This window comes from Salvelinus sp. IW2-2015, unplaced genomic scaffold, assembly GCF_002910315.2.
Source record: "Salvelinus sp. IW2-2015 unplaced genomic scaffold, ASM291031v2 Un_scaffold7892, whole genome shotgun sequence".
NCBI classification, from domain to species: Eukaryota; Metazoa; Chordata; class Actinopteri; order Salmoniformes; family Salmonidae; genus Salvelinus; species Salvelinus sp. IW2-2015.
The window spans coordinates 1-12,156 of NW_019949152.1; the positions used below are offsets into that span (position 1 = coordinate 1).

Sequence of the window (12,156 nt, forward strand, 5' to 3'; positions counted from 1 at the left end):
CCCTGCCTCTATATGTAGCACCCTGGTTGTTGCTGGTACCCTGTCTCATCCGGTGATCTTTGCAGATAGCCACAGAAATCCCAGAAATACTCATAATAAACATGGATAAAAGATACAAGTGTTATTCACAGAATTAAGATAGACTTCTCCTTAATTCAACCGCTGTGTCAGATTACGGAAAAAGCATAATCTGAGTACGGCGCTCAGAGCCCAATCCAGCCAAAAGAATAGCCGCCATGTTGGAGTCAACAAGAAATAACATGATAAATATTCACTTACCTTTGATGATCTTCATCAGAATGCACTCCCAGGAATCCCAGTTCGACAAATAAATGACTGATTTGTTCCATAAAGTTCATCATTAATGTCCAAATAGCCACTAGTTGTTAGCGTGTTCAGCCCAGTAATCCATCTTCTGAGCACTAGGTCAGAGACAAAAACTCAAAAGTTCCGTTACAGGTCATGGAAACATATCAAACGATGTATGGAATCAATCTTTAGGATGTTTTTAACATAAATCATCAATAATGTTCCAACGGAGAATTCCATTGTCTCAGGCGTCACGAGCCTGAGACACTCTGCCAGACCCATGACTCATTCAGCTCCCATTCCCCCTCCTTTATAGCAGAAGCCTGAACAACAAGTTTCTTACAGACGGTTGACATCTAGTGAAGCCTTAGGAAGTGCAACTTAAACCATAGACACTGTATTCGGTAGGCCAAGCTTTGAAAACTACAAACCTCAGATTTACCACTTCCTGGTTGGATATTTCTCAGGTTTTCGCCTGCCATATGAGTTCTGTTATACTCACAGACATCATTCAAACAGTTTTAGAAACTTCAGAGTGTTTTTCTATCCAATACTAATAATAATATGCATATATTAGCATCTGGGACAGAGTAGCAGGCAGTTTACTCTGGGCACCATTTCATGCAAAAGTGAAAATGCTGCCCCTATCCAAACAGGTTTTAAGTTAGCTGATGACACGACAGTGGGTAGGCCTGATCACCGACAAAGATTAGACCGACTATAGGGAGGAGGTCAGAGACCTGACCGTGTGGTGCCATTCATCAACCTCTCCCTCAATGTTAGCAAGACAAAGGAGCTGATTGTGGACTACAGGGCCGAACACAACCCATTCACATCGACAAGGCTGTAGTGGAGTGTGTCGAGAACTTCAAGTTCCTCGGTGTCCACATCACTAAGGATCTATCATTGTCCACACACACACACACCAACATAGTCGTGAAGAGGGCACAACAATGACTCTTCCCCCGCAGAAGGATTAAAAGATTTGTCATGGGCTCTCAGATCCTCAAACAAGTCTACAGCTGCATCATCTCTATACCAGGCGGTGTCAAAGGAAGGGCCCAAAAATTGTCAGACTCAAGTCTTAGACTGAAAGAAATATAAGAAATGTGAAATAATTTATACTTTCACTTTTGATTCTTAAGTATATTTGGGAAATTCAATTTATTTTTGATACTTACGTATATTTAAAACCAAATACTTTTAGACTTTTACTCAAGTAGTTTTTTACTGGGTGACTTTCACTTTTACCCGAGTCGTTTTCTATTAAGGTATCTTTACTTTTACTCAAGTATGAGAATTGGGTACTTTTTACTCCACTGCTGGTGATGATGGTAGTAGGTACGTACTACTGTGTTCATGTGTGGCTCACTTGGTAGAGTTTGGTGTTTGCAACGGCAGGATTATGGGTTTGTGTCCCGCTTGGGCCACCCATGACTAAGTCGCTTTGGATAAAAGTGTCTGCTTAAATGACATATATTATTTCTTATTGTATTAGCTATATCACACACACAAGTTTCACCATTTTTATAATATCTCATGGTGCTCCCTGTCCTAACAGACCATAATATAACTGTCTGAATACCCTCTCAGTAACCATGACAACCTGGTGTTTCCCAACAGGCATCGGGAAGGTGAAGCGGAAAACGGGAATGCGTGACACGGCCTCCAACGCCGACGCCGACACGTGCTCCGACAACGGCGAGCGCCTGTACGACCTCAACCTGCCGGCGCTCGTCAAGTTCAGCTACGCYGCCGAGCGCGAGGACGAGCTCTCGTTGGTCAAGGGTACACGCGTCATCGTCATGGAGAAGTGCAGCGATGGCTGGTGGCGTGGGGGGTACCAGGGGCGTTCCGGATGGTTCCCTTCCAACTACGTGACGGAGGACGCCGACGGGACAGCGGGGGGAGGAGGGGGCGACAGTTTGGGGGACCCGGTAGGCTCGCTGACTGAGAAACTAGCGGCAGTGGTTCACAGTGCGTCTAACGGGACCCGGAGACTCCACACGGTGCAGGCGCTGTACCCTTTCAGCTCGGAGAACGAGGAGGAGCTGAACTTTGAGAAGAGAAGGGAGAGGTGATGGAGGTGGTGGAGAAACCAGACAACGACCTGAGTGGTGGAAGTGCCGTAAAGCAGACGGACAGCTGGGACTAGTGCCTAAAAACTACGTCATTGTGCTGCCTCCCCAGCAGGACTCCACTACCCAGAATGCCTCACCGGGCCCCGCGGGGCCGCCCACGCCTGACTGTGACTACATCTCTCCGGCCACGGTGGGCGGTTTGCGGGGAAGCCGTGGTACTATGGCAAGGTGACGCGTCATCAGGCAAGAGGTGGCTCTCAACCAGAGAGGAGTGGAGGGAGCTTCCTCTCAGAGACTCCGAGTCATCGGTGAGTCCTGACCTTCATATATAGCCCAGGGTTTTAGACGTTTATAAGCTAGGAAGACTTACTCATCAGAGACTAGGTCATCGGTGTGTATCAACATCCCAAACTCTGATATGGACTTCCGCAAGTCCACGGAGACATCTTTAGCTGTGACTATTTGATATCTATTTACACTTTATTACTGCCACGATAGCCTAGCCTGGTTGCCAGTCTGTTTTCTGCTCTTTTGCAACTCATTATCGAACTGGCGTGCCAATTGGCTTGACGGTAGCGTAGGCAACAGCACAAACAGATCTGGAACGCAGGCTGGCGAGATCAGATCTGAGACCGAAGGTGGTCGATTGGATGTCTCTGGACGGTGGAGATCAGATGCTGAGACCAAGGTGTCCTTTATTCAGACGGGGAGTCCAATGCTGACGACCAAACGGTGTCTTTATTTAGACGGGAGTCAATGCTGAGACCAAGGTGCTTTAATTTAGACGGGGAGTCATGCTGAGACCAAGGTGTCTTTTATTCAGACGGGGAGTCAATGCGAGAGACCAAGGTGTCTTTATTTAGACAGGGAGTCAATGCTGAGACCAAGGGTGTCTTCATTTAGACAGGGAGTCAATGCTGAGACCAAAGTGTCTTTATTTAGACGGGGGAGTCAATGCTGAGACCAAGGTGTCTTTATTTAGACAGGGAGTCAATGCTGAAGACCAAGGTGTCTTTATTTAGACAGGGAGTCAATGCTGAGACCAGGGTGTCTTTATTTAGACGGGGAGTCAATGCTGAGACCAAGGTGTCTTTATTTAGACAGGGAGTCAATGCTGAGACCAAGGTGTCTTTATTTAGACAGGGAGTCAATGCTGAGACCAAGGTGTCTTCATTTAGACAGGGAGTCAATGCTGAGACCAAAGGTGTCTTTATTGACAGGGAGTCAATGTGAGCACCAAGGTGTCTTATTTAGACGGGGAGTCAATGCTGAGACCAAGGTGTCTTTATTTAGACGGGGAGTCCAATGCTGAGACGCAAGGTGTCTTTATTTAGACAGGGAGTCAATGCTGAGACAAGGTGTCTTTATTTAGACGGGGAGTCAATGGCTGAGACCAAGGTGGTTTCATTTAGACAGGGAGTCAATGCTGAGACCAAGGTGTCTTCATTAGACAGGGAGTCAATGCTGAGACCAAGGTGTCTTCATTTTAGACAGGGAGTCAATGCTGAGACCAAGGTGTCTTTATTTAGACGGGGGTCAAATGCTGAGACCAAGGTGCTTTATTTAGACAGGGAGTCAATGCTGAGACCAAGGTGTCTTCATTTAGACAGGGAGTCAATGCTGAGACCAAGGTGTCTTATTTAGACAGGGAGTCAATGCTGAGACCAAGGTGTCTTTATTAGACAGGGAGTCAATGTGAGACAAGGGTCTTCATTTAGACGGGAGTCAATGCTGAGACCAAGGTGTCTTCATTTAGACACGGGAGTCAATGCTTGAGACCAAGGGTCTTTATTTAGACAGGGGAGTCAATGCTGAGACCAAAAAGGTGTCTTTATTTAGACAGGGAGTCAATGGTTGAGACCAAGGTGTCTTCATTTAGACAGGGAGTCAATGTGAGAGACCAAGGTGTCTTCATTTAGACAGGGAGTCAATGCTGAGACCAAGGTGTCTTCATTTAGACGGGAGTCAATGCTGAGACCAGGGTCTTTATTTAGACAGGGGAGTCAATTGCTGAGACCAAGGTGTCTTATTTAGACAGGGAGTCAATGCTGAGACCAAGGTGTCTTATTAGACAGGATCAATAAATGTATGACGAGAGCTGGAACGTGCTGTCTACCAGTTCTATTAATGCAGATAAATACTACGTGGAGCTCGCGTATAGACAGAGAATCAGAGTGATCTCATTAGTTCTGGAAGATGAGGCATGTTTTCTTAAATGCCACAGGCGGTGGTCTATACAGGGGGTGGTCTATACAGGCGGTGTCTCATACAGGCGGTGGTCTATACAAGGGCGGTGGTCTATACAGGCGTGGTCTATACAGGCGGTGGTCTATACAGGCGGTGGTCTATACAGGCGGTGGTCTATACAGTCCCGCGGTGGTCTATACAGTCTATACACGCTGTGGTCTATACACAGCGGGTGGTCAATAGGCGGTGGTCTATACAGGCGGTGGTCTATACAGACGGTGGTCTATACAAGCGGTGGTCTATACAGGGGTGGTCTATACACGCGGTGGTCTATACACGGGCGGTGGTCTATACAGGGGGTGGTCTATACAGCGGTGGTCTATACACGCCGGGTGGTCCTATACAGGGGTGTCTATAACAGGGTGGTGTCTATACACGCGGTGGTCTATACAGGGTGGTCTATACAGGGGTTGGTCTCTCACGCGGTGGTCCTATACACGCGGTGTCTTATAAACAGGCGGTGGTCTATACAGGGGTGGTCCTATACAGGCGGTGGTCTATAACAGGCGTGGTCTATACACGCGTGTGTCTATACACCGCGGTGGTCTATACAGCGGTGGTCTAATACACGCGGTGGTCTATACAACGGTGGTCTATACAACGGGTGGTCTATACAGTCTATACACGCGGTGGTCTATACAGGGGTGGTCTATACAGGCCGGTGGTCTATACAGGGCGGTGGTCTATATCAGGGGGTGGTCTATCAGGCGGTGGTCTATACAGGCGGTGGTCTAATACACGCGGTGGTCTATACTACGCGGTGGTCCTATACACGCGGTGGTCTATACAGTCTATACAGGCGGTGGTCTATACACGACGGTGGTCTATACACGCGGTGCTATACAGTCTATACAGGCGGTGGTCTATACAGACTATACAGCGGTGGTCTATACACGGTGGTTCAGGTGTCTATACAGACTTCAGTGGGGTGGTCCTATACAGGGGTGGTCTATACAGCTCTATACAGGCGGTGGTCTATACAGGCGGTGGTCTATACAGTGGGGTGGTCATACAGCTTACAGGGTGGTCTATACAGGGCGGTGGTCTATCAGACTATAACAGGCGGGTGGGTCTATAAGGACGGTGGTCTATACAGGCGGTGGTCTTATAACAGACTAATACAGGCGGTGTTCTTTTACAGGCGGTGGTCATTATACAGTCTATACAGGGGTGGTCTATCAGGCTGGCTATACAGTCCTATACACGACGGTGGTAGTCTAGGTACAGCGGTGGTCTATACAGGGGGTGGTCTATACAGACTAATACAGGGGTGGTCTTAATACAGGCCGGTGGTCTATACAGGCGGTGGTCCTATACAGGTCTATACAGGGGTGGTCTATCACAGGCTGTTGGTCTATACAGTCTATACAATCGCGGTGGTGCCTATACACGCGGTGGTCCTATACAGGGGGTGGTCCTATACAGACTATACAGGCGGTGGTCCTATACAGGCGGTGGTCTATACAGGGGTGGTCTATACCGGCTGTGGCTATACAGTCTATACACAGGGTGGTCCTATAACGCGGTGGTCTATACAGGGGGTGGTCTATACAGACTATACAGGCGGTGGTCTATACCAGGGGGTGGTCTATACAGACTAATACAGTGCGGTGGTCTATACAGGCGGTGGTCTATACAGGCGGTGGTCTATCAGACTATACAGGCGGTGGTCTATACGGCGGTGGTCTATACGTCTATACAGGGGTGGTCTATACAGGCTGTGGTCTATACAGTCTATACGCGTGGTCTTATTACACGCGGTGGTCTATACAGACTATACAGGGGTGGTCTATAACAGGCTATAACAGGGGTGGTCTATAACAGGCTGGTGGTCTATACAGTCTATACCACGCGGTTGTCTATCACACGCGGCTGTCTATACAGGGGGTGGTATCACAGACTATACAGGGGCTGGTCTATACAGGCTATACAGGGGTGGTCTTATACAGGCTGTGGGTCTATAGCAGTCTAATACAACGCGGTGGTCTATACACGCGGGTTCATACAGAACTATACAGGCGGCTGGTTCTATACAGGCGGTGGTTCTATACAGTCCTATACAGGGGTGGTTACTACAGGCTGTGGGTCTATACAGTCTAATACAGGCCGGTGGTCTATACATGTCTATACAGGGGTGGTCTATACAGACGGTGGTCTAAATACAGTCTATACAGGCGGTGGTCTATACAGGGGTGGTCTATACAGTCTATCACAGGCGGTGGTCTATAGACAGTCTATACCGGGGGTGGTCCTATACAGTCTTACCAGGGTGGTCTATACAGGGGTGGTTCTATACCGAGTCTATAACAGGCGGATGGTTCTATACGTCTTATGGGGGTGTCTATACAGTCCTATACAGGGGTGGTCTATACAGTCTATACAACGCGGTGGTCTAACTAAAACAGTCTATAACAGGCGGTGGTCTTACAGACGGTGGTCTATACAGTCTATACAGGCGGTGGTCCTATACAGAGCGGGTGGTCTATACAGTCTATACAGGGGGGTCTATACAGATGGTGGTTCTATACAGGGGGTGGTCTATACAAAACTATACAAGGCGTGGGTCTATACAGGCGGTGGTCTATACAGTCTTTAACAGGCGGTAGTCTATAAGTCTTAAGACGGTGGTCTATACAGTCTATACAGAGGCGGTGGTCTATAACAAGGCAAGTGTCTCATACAGTCTATACAGGGGTGGTCTATAATGGTGGTCTATACAGGGGTGTCTATACAAATAATACAGGGCGGTTGTTCTATACAGTCTAATACAGGCGGTGGTCTATACAGTCTATACAGACGGTGGTTCTATACAGGCGGTGGTCTAATACAGTCTAATTACAGACGGTGGTCTATACAGTCTATACAGGGCGGTGGTCTATACAGGCGTGGGTCTATACAGTCTATACAGGGCGGTGGTCTATACAGTCTATACAGGGCGGTGGTCTATACAGGCGGTGGTCTATACAGTCTATAACAGGCGGTGGTCTATACAGTCTATACAGCATGGTGGTCTAATACAGGGGTGGTCCTATACAAACTATAACAGGCGGGTGGGTCTATACAGGAGTGGTCTATACAGTCTATAAGCGGTGGTCTATACCAGTCTATCCCGGCGGTGGTCTATACAGGCGGTGGTCTATTACAGGCGGTGGTCTATACAGGCGGTGGTCCTATACAGGCGGTGGTCTATACAGGCGGTGGTCTAACAGTCTATACAGGCGGTGGTCTATACAGTCCTATACAGACGGTGGTCTATTACAAGTCTAATACAGGCGGTGGTCTATACAGTCTCTAAGGCGGGTGGTCTATACAGGCGGTGGTCTATACAAGGCGGTGGTCTATACAGATGGCTGGTACTATACAGGATAACACGGCGGTGGTCCTTATTGACCAGGTGGCTATAACAGTACGGGGTGGTCTACTATTAGCAGCGGGTCGAGACTGGTTCCTATACAGGCGGGTTGTCTACATCTAGGCCGGTGGTCTATACTCGTATCCAACGGGTCGTCTATACAGGGGTTCGGTTCTATAAGCGGGTTTGGTGGTCTATACAAGTGGCCCCAGGTCGGTCGTAATACGTCCTATACAGGCGGTTGGTGGTCTATACAGGCGGTGGTCGCTCCATCTATACAGCGTTCTATACAGGGTCTATACGTTGGTCTATACTAGCGGTGTTTACAGGACGTGGTAATAACAGGGTGGTCTTATACAGGGCGGCTGGTCTATTACAGTCTATAGACAGGCGGTGGTCTATACAGCGGTGTCATCAATACAGGCCGGTGGTCTATCATATACAGGGTGCGGTCTTCCAAGGTCACTATACAGGACGTGAGTCCTATAGGCTGTGTGGTCGTATACAGGCGTGGTCTATAACATACGCACGTAAGCACTCAAGCGTATCTATATCAGTCTATAAAGGGGGTCCATTCAGTCGGTGGGTCCTCTTATTAAGTCTACTACCAGACGGTGCATAGTATCTCTTCAAATAAGTCACTAACAGGCGGTGGCGTCGACGGTCACTCTAATTAACATTTGGTGTCCTCCTTATACAGGTACAGGGTGGTCAATATAGTCATCAGTTACGCGCGTGGTCTATACACGGCGGTTGGTCTATAGTATGCGGTTGGTCTATACAGGATCACGTGGTATAATCCTACAAGGCTCGGCGGTCTATAAGGTGGGCTATACAGGCGGCTGGTTCTATACATCAACAAGGCGTGGTCTATTACAGGGGTTGAGGTTGCTACCGCGGTGGTCTAATACAGTCTATTACAGGCGTGTGGTCTATTAAGGGCTTCATGAAGACATATGCACAGCCATGTGAACCTGCACCCGGCACACTACGAATCGGAGATTGCTTAGAATATCAGGCTACGTTTTCACATTACGTTTTTTTTTTTTCTCAAATTCACTCTTGATTGCTTTTATTTTGCATTATTTTTACACTTCTCGCAAACAAGACAACTTATTCTTCATTGTGTCCACACGAAGGTACCTTGATGATCGCTGGTAAGGCACCACATGTAACCTAAAGTATATGTGGACACCTGCTCTCAAACTTATCTCATTCAAAATACATGGCATTATATGGAGATTGGTCCCCCTTTACTGCTATAATCAGCCTATTCTTCGAACTTTCACTAGATCATTTTCGCTCGCCTCTCGGGAAGGGTGCTAGTGTTGAACTCTGCAACACTCACCTGGAGTTACCTAATGTTGGAATTTCGCTGTATAACAGCCATCACACTCTTCTGGGAAGGCGCTTCCACTAATGTTGGAAACATTGGCTTAACAGCCTCCACTCTTTCTGGGAAGGCTTTCCACTAAGATGTTGGAAGCATTTGCTGCTATGAACAAGCCTCCACTCTTTGGAAGCTTTCCACTAATGTGTGGAACATTGCTGACTATAACAGCCTCACTCTTTGGGAAGGCTTTCAATAGATGTTGGAACATTTGCTGCTATAAACAGCCTTCCACTCTCTGGGAAGGCTTTGCACTAGATGTTGGAACATTGCTGCTATAACAGCCTCCACTTTTCTGGGAGGCCTTTCCACTTAGATGTTTGGAACATTTGCGTATAACAGCCTCCCACTCTTCTGGGGAAGGCTTTTCCACGAGATGAGGGAACATTGCCTGCTATAACAGCCTCCACCTCTTCTGGGAAAGCGTTCCACTGGATGTGGAACATTCTGCTATAACAGCCTCCACTCTTTCTGGGAAGGCTTTCCACTAGATGTTTGAACATTGCTGCTCTAATAACAGCCTCCCACTCTCTGGAAGGCTTTCCACTAGATGGTTCGGACATTGCTGCTATAACAGCTCCAACTCTTCTGGGAAAGGCTTTCCCACTTAGATGTTGGGAACACTTGCTGCTGGGCGACTTTGCTTCCATTCCGCCGACAGAGCATTAGTGAGGCACTGATGTAGCCTTACTGCGCTTCGTCGCGTATTCCAATTCCATCCCAACAGGTGTTCGATGGGCGTTGAAGGTCAGGGGGCTGCTGTGCAGGCTCAATGAACGTCAACTTATCCACCCGATTCTAGACAAACCATTTCTGTTATGGACCTCTCTTTTGTGCACGGGGGCAGTTGTCATGCTGAAACAGGAAAATGGCCTTCCCCAACACTTTTGCCACATGTTGGAAGAACAGAATCATCTTAGAATGTCAAATTGTTATGTCTGTACTGTTTAAGATTTTCCCTTCACGGGAACTAAGAGGCCCGAAACCTGAAAACAACAGCCCTAGCACCATTTTTTCCTCCTCCTACCCAACAAACTTTACAGTTGGCAGCTGTGCATTTGGTAGGTTAGGCGTTCTTACTGGCCCACAAACTCAGATTCCCGTCATGTCGGATGCCAAAAAGATCGGTGAAGCCGTGTATTGCATCACTCCAAGAGAAAGCGTTTTCCACTGCTCCAGAGTCCAGATGGCTTGGGAGACTATATCACACAACTCCAGCACGCGTCTTGGTATTGGCTGGGTGAGTTTCTCAGCTTGGGTGTGCAGCATCTAGCCATTCAGGCACGTGGAAACCCATTTCATGAAGCTCGCGATGAACAGTTGTTGTGCTAATGTTGTCCAGAGGCAGTTTTGGAACTCTGGTACTTGAGTTACGCTGCTACCTGATGAGGACTGCATTATTTTTACATGTTCAGGCTACTCGGTCGGTCCCTGTTCTATGAGCTTGTTTGGTCTAACTACTTTGCCGGCGGTTGATCCATTGTTGTTCCTAGACGGTTTCCGGAGGCCTGCTTCTAAGCACGGGCAGAAATATTTCTTACGGAAACTATAGCGCTGTTGGCAGAAGTGGCATTCCTGTTATCACGTTGAAAGTCACTTGTCAGTGAGGGCTGTTTCTTACTGCACCTTTCTTCGCAATTTTCTCTCGCATCGGAATAGCCTTCATTTCTCAGAACAAGAATATGACCTGACGAAAGTTCTCTGAGTATAGAGAGTCTTGTGTTGTCTCTGGCCCACTTTGAGCCTGTGATCGGAACCCACAATGCTGATGCTCCAGGACTACTCAACTGAGTTAAAGAGCCGAGTCTTTATGCTTCTTTCAATTCAGAACAGAATCTCTTCCTGCTGACTATGCTAAAGTTTCATCAATGATGCAAAAGGTTTTGCATAAAAATGATACAGTAGCTTTTATCGTAACACAATTGGATTTCCGAACACAGTTTCATCCGAACAACAGGATCGATTGGTTAGGCTTACACAAGTTGGGCTCTCCTGTACCCGCCTACCTTGTAGACTATTCCATAATTAAAATCTGCCGTTCCAGCAACAACATTAAGCATGGTCTACATGTATTTCTGCATCGAACTTTATGTTTATTTTAATGGACAAAACGAAGGACATTTCTAAGTGATCCCCAAGCTCTTTCCTGGCAACGCCCTGGCTGTAGTATGTGTCGTGTGATAGTCGATATGTATATATATATTATATATATATTAGGTCTCTGCTGTATCACCAAGAGCTTTTACTCTTGACGTCATAGCACGAATGTACAACCAAATTTAGGGATTGGCCCTGAGCTGTACAATAAAATTTTTTTGACACATCTTAGTAGTTATTATATTAAAGCGTATAGTTGATAACAGTGGCGTAGTACTCAGCCTTGTGAGGGAGGAACCCTGTCAGCATTGTTCATTGGACGGTGCACTATACCATAGACTAATTCAACTTGAAAACTCGTACATTCAGTGTGTCTCATTTGGTCCGTATATATTTAATGGAAAATGCCCCTACAGTCCACAAGTCAGTAGAATCTGTCATGAATAACATAGGGCTATTTTTACTGATCTGCTCGTTTTAACAGCGGCTTGTATTGCACTTTCTCTACTCCTGTTTCTTGCTCTCTCTCTCTTGTTCTTCTCTCTCCTTGTTCTCTCGTCTCTCTCCTCTCTGTCTGTTCTCTTCTCACATCATCCGTGCCTCTCTCTTCTTCTCTGCTTCTCCTCTGTCTCTCTCTCCCTCCCAGCCCAATGATTTCTCCATCTCCCTGAAGGCCCAGG

At 47.3% G+C, this 12,156-nt stretch overlaps 1 pseudogene; it reads left to right on the forward strand.

Moving 5' to 3' along the window:
- Positions 1-1,892: 1,892 nt before the first annotated feature.
- Positions 1,893-12,149, forward strand: LOC112079409 (SH2/SH3 adapter protein Nck1-like; annotated as a pseudogene).
- Positions 12,150-12,156: the final 7 nt, after the last annotated feature.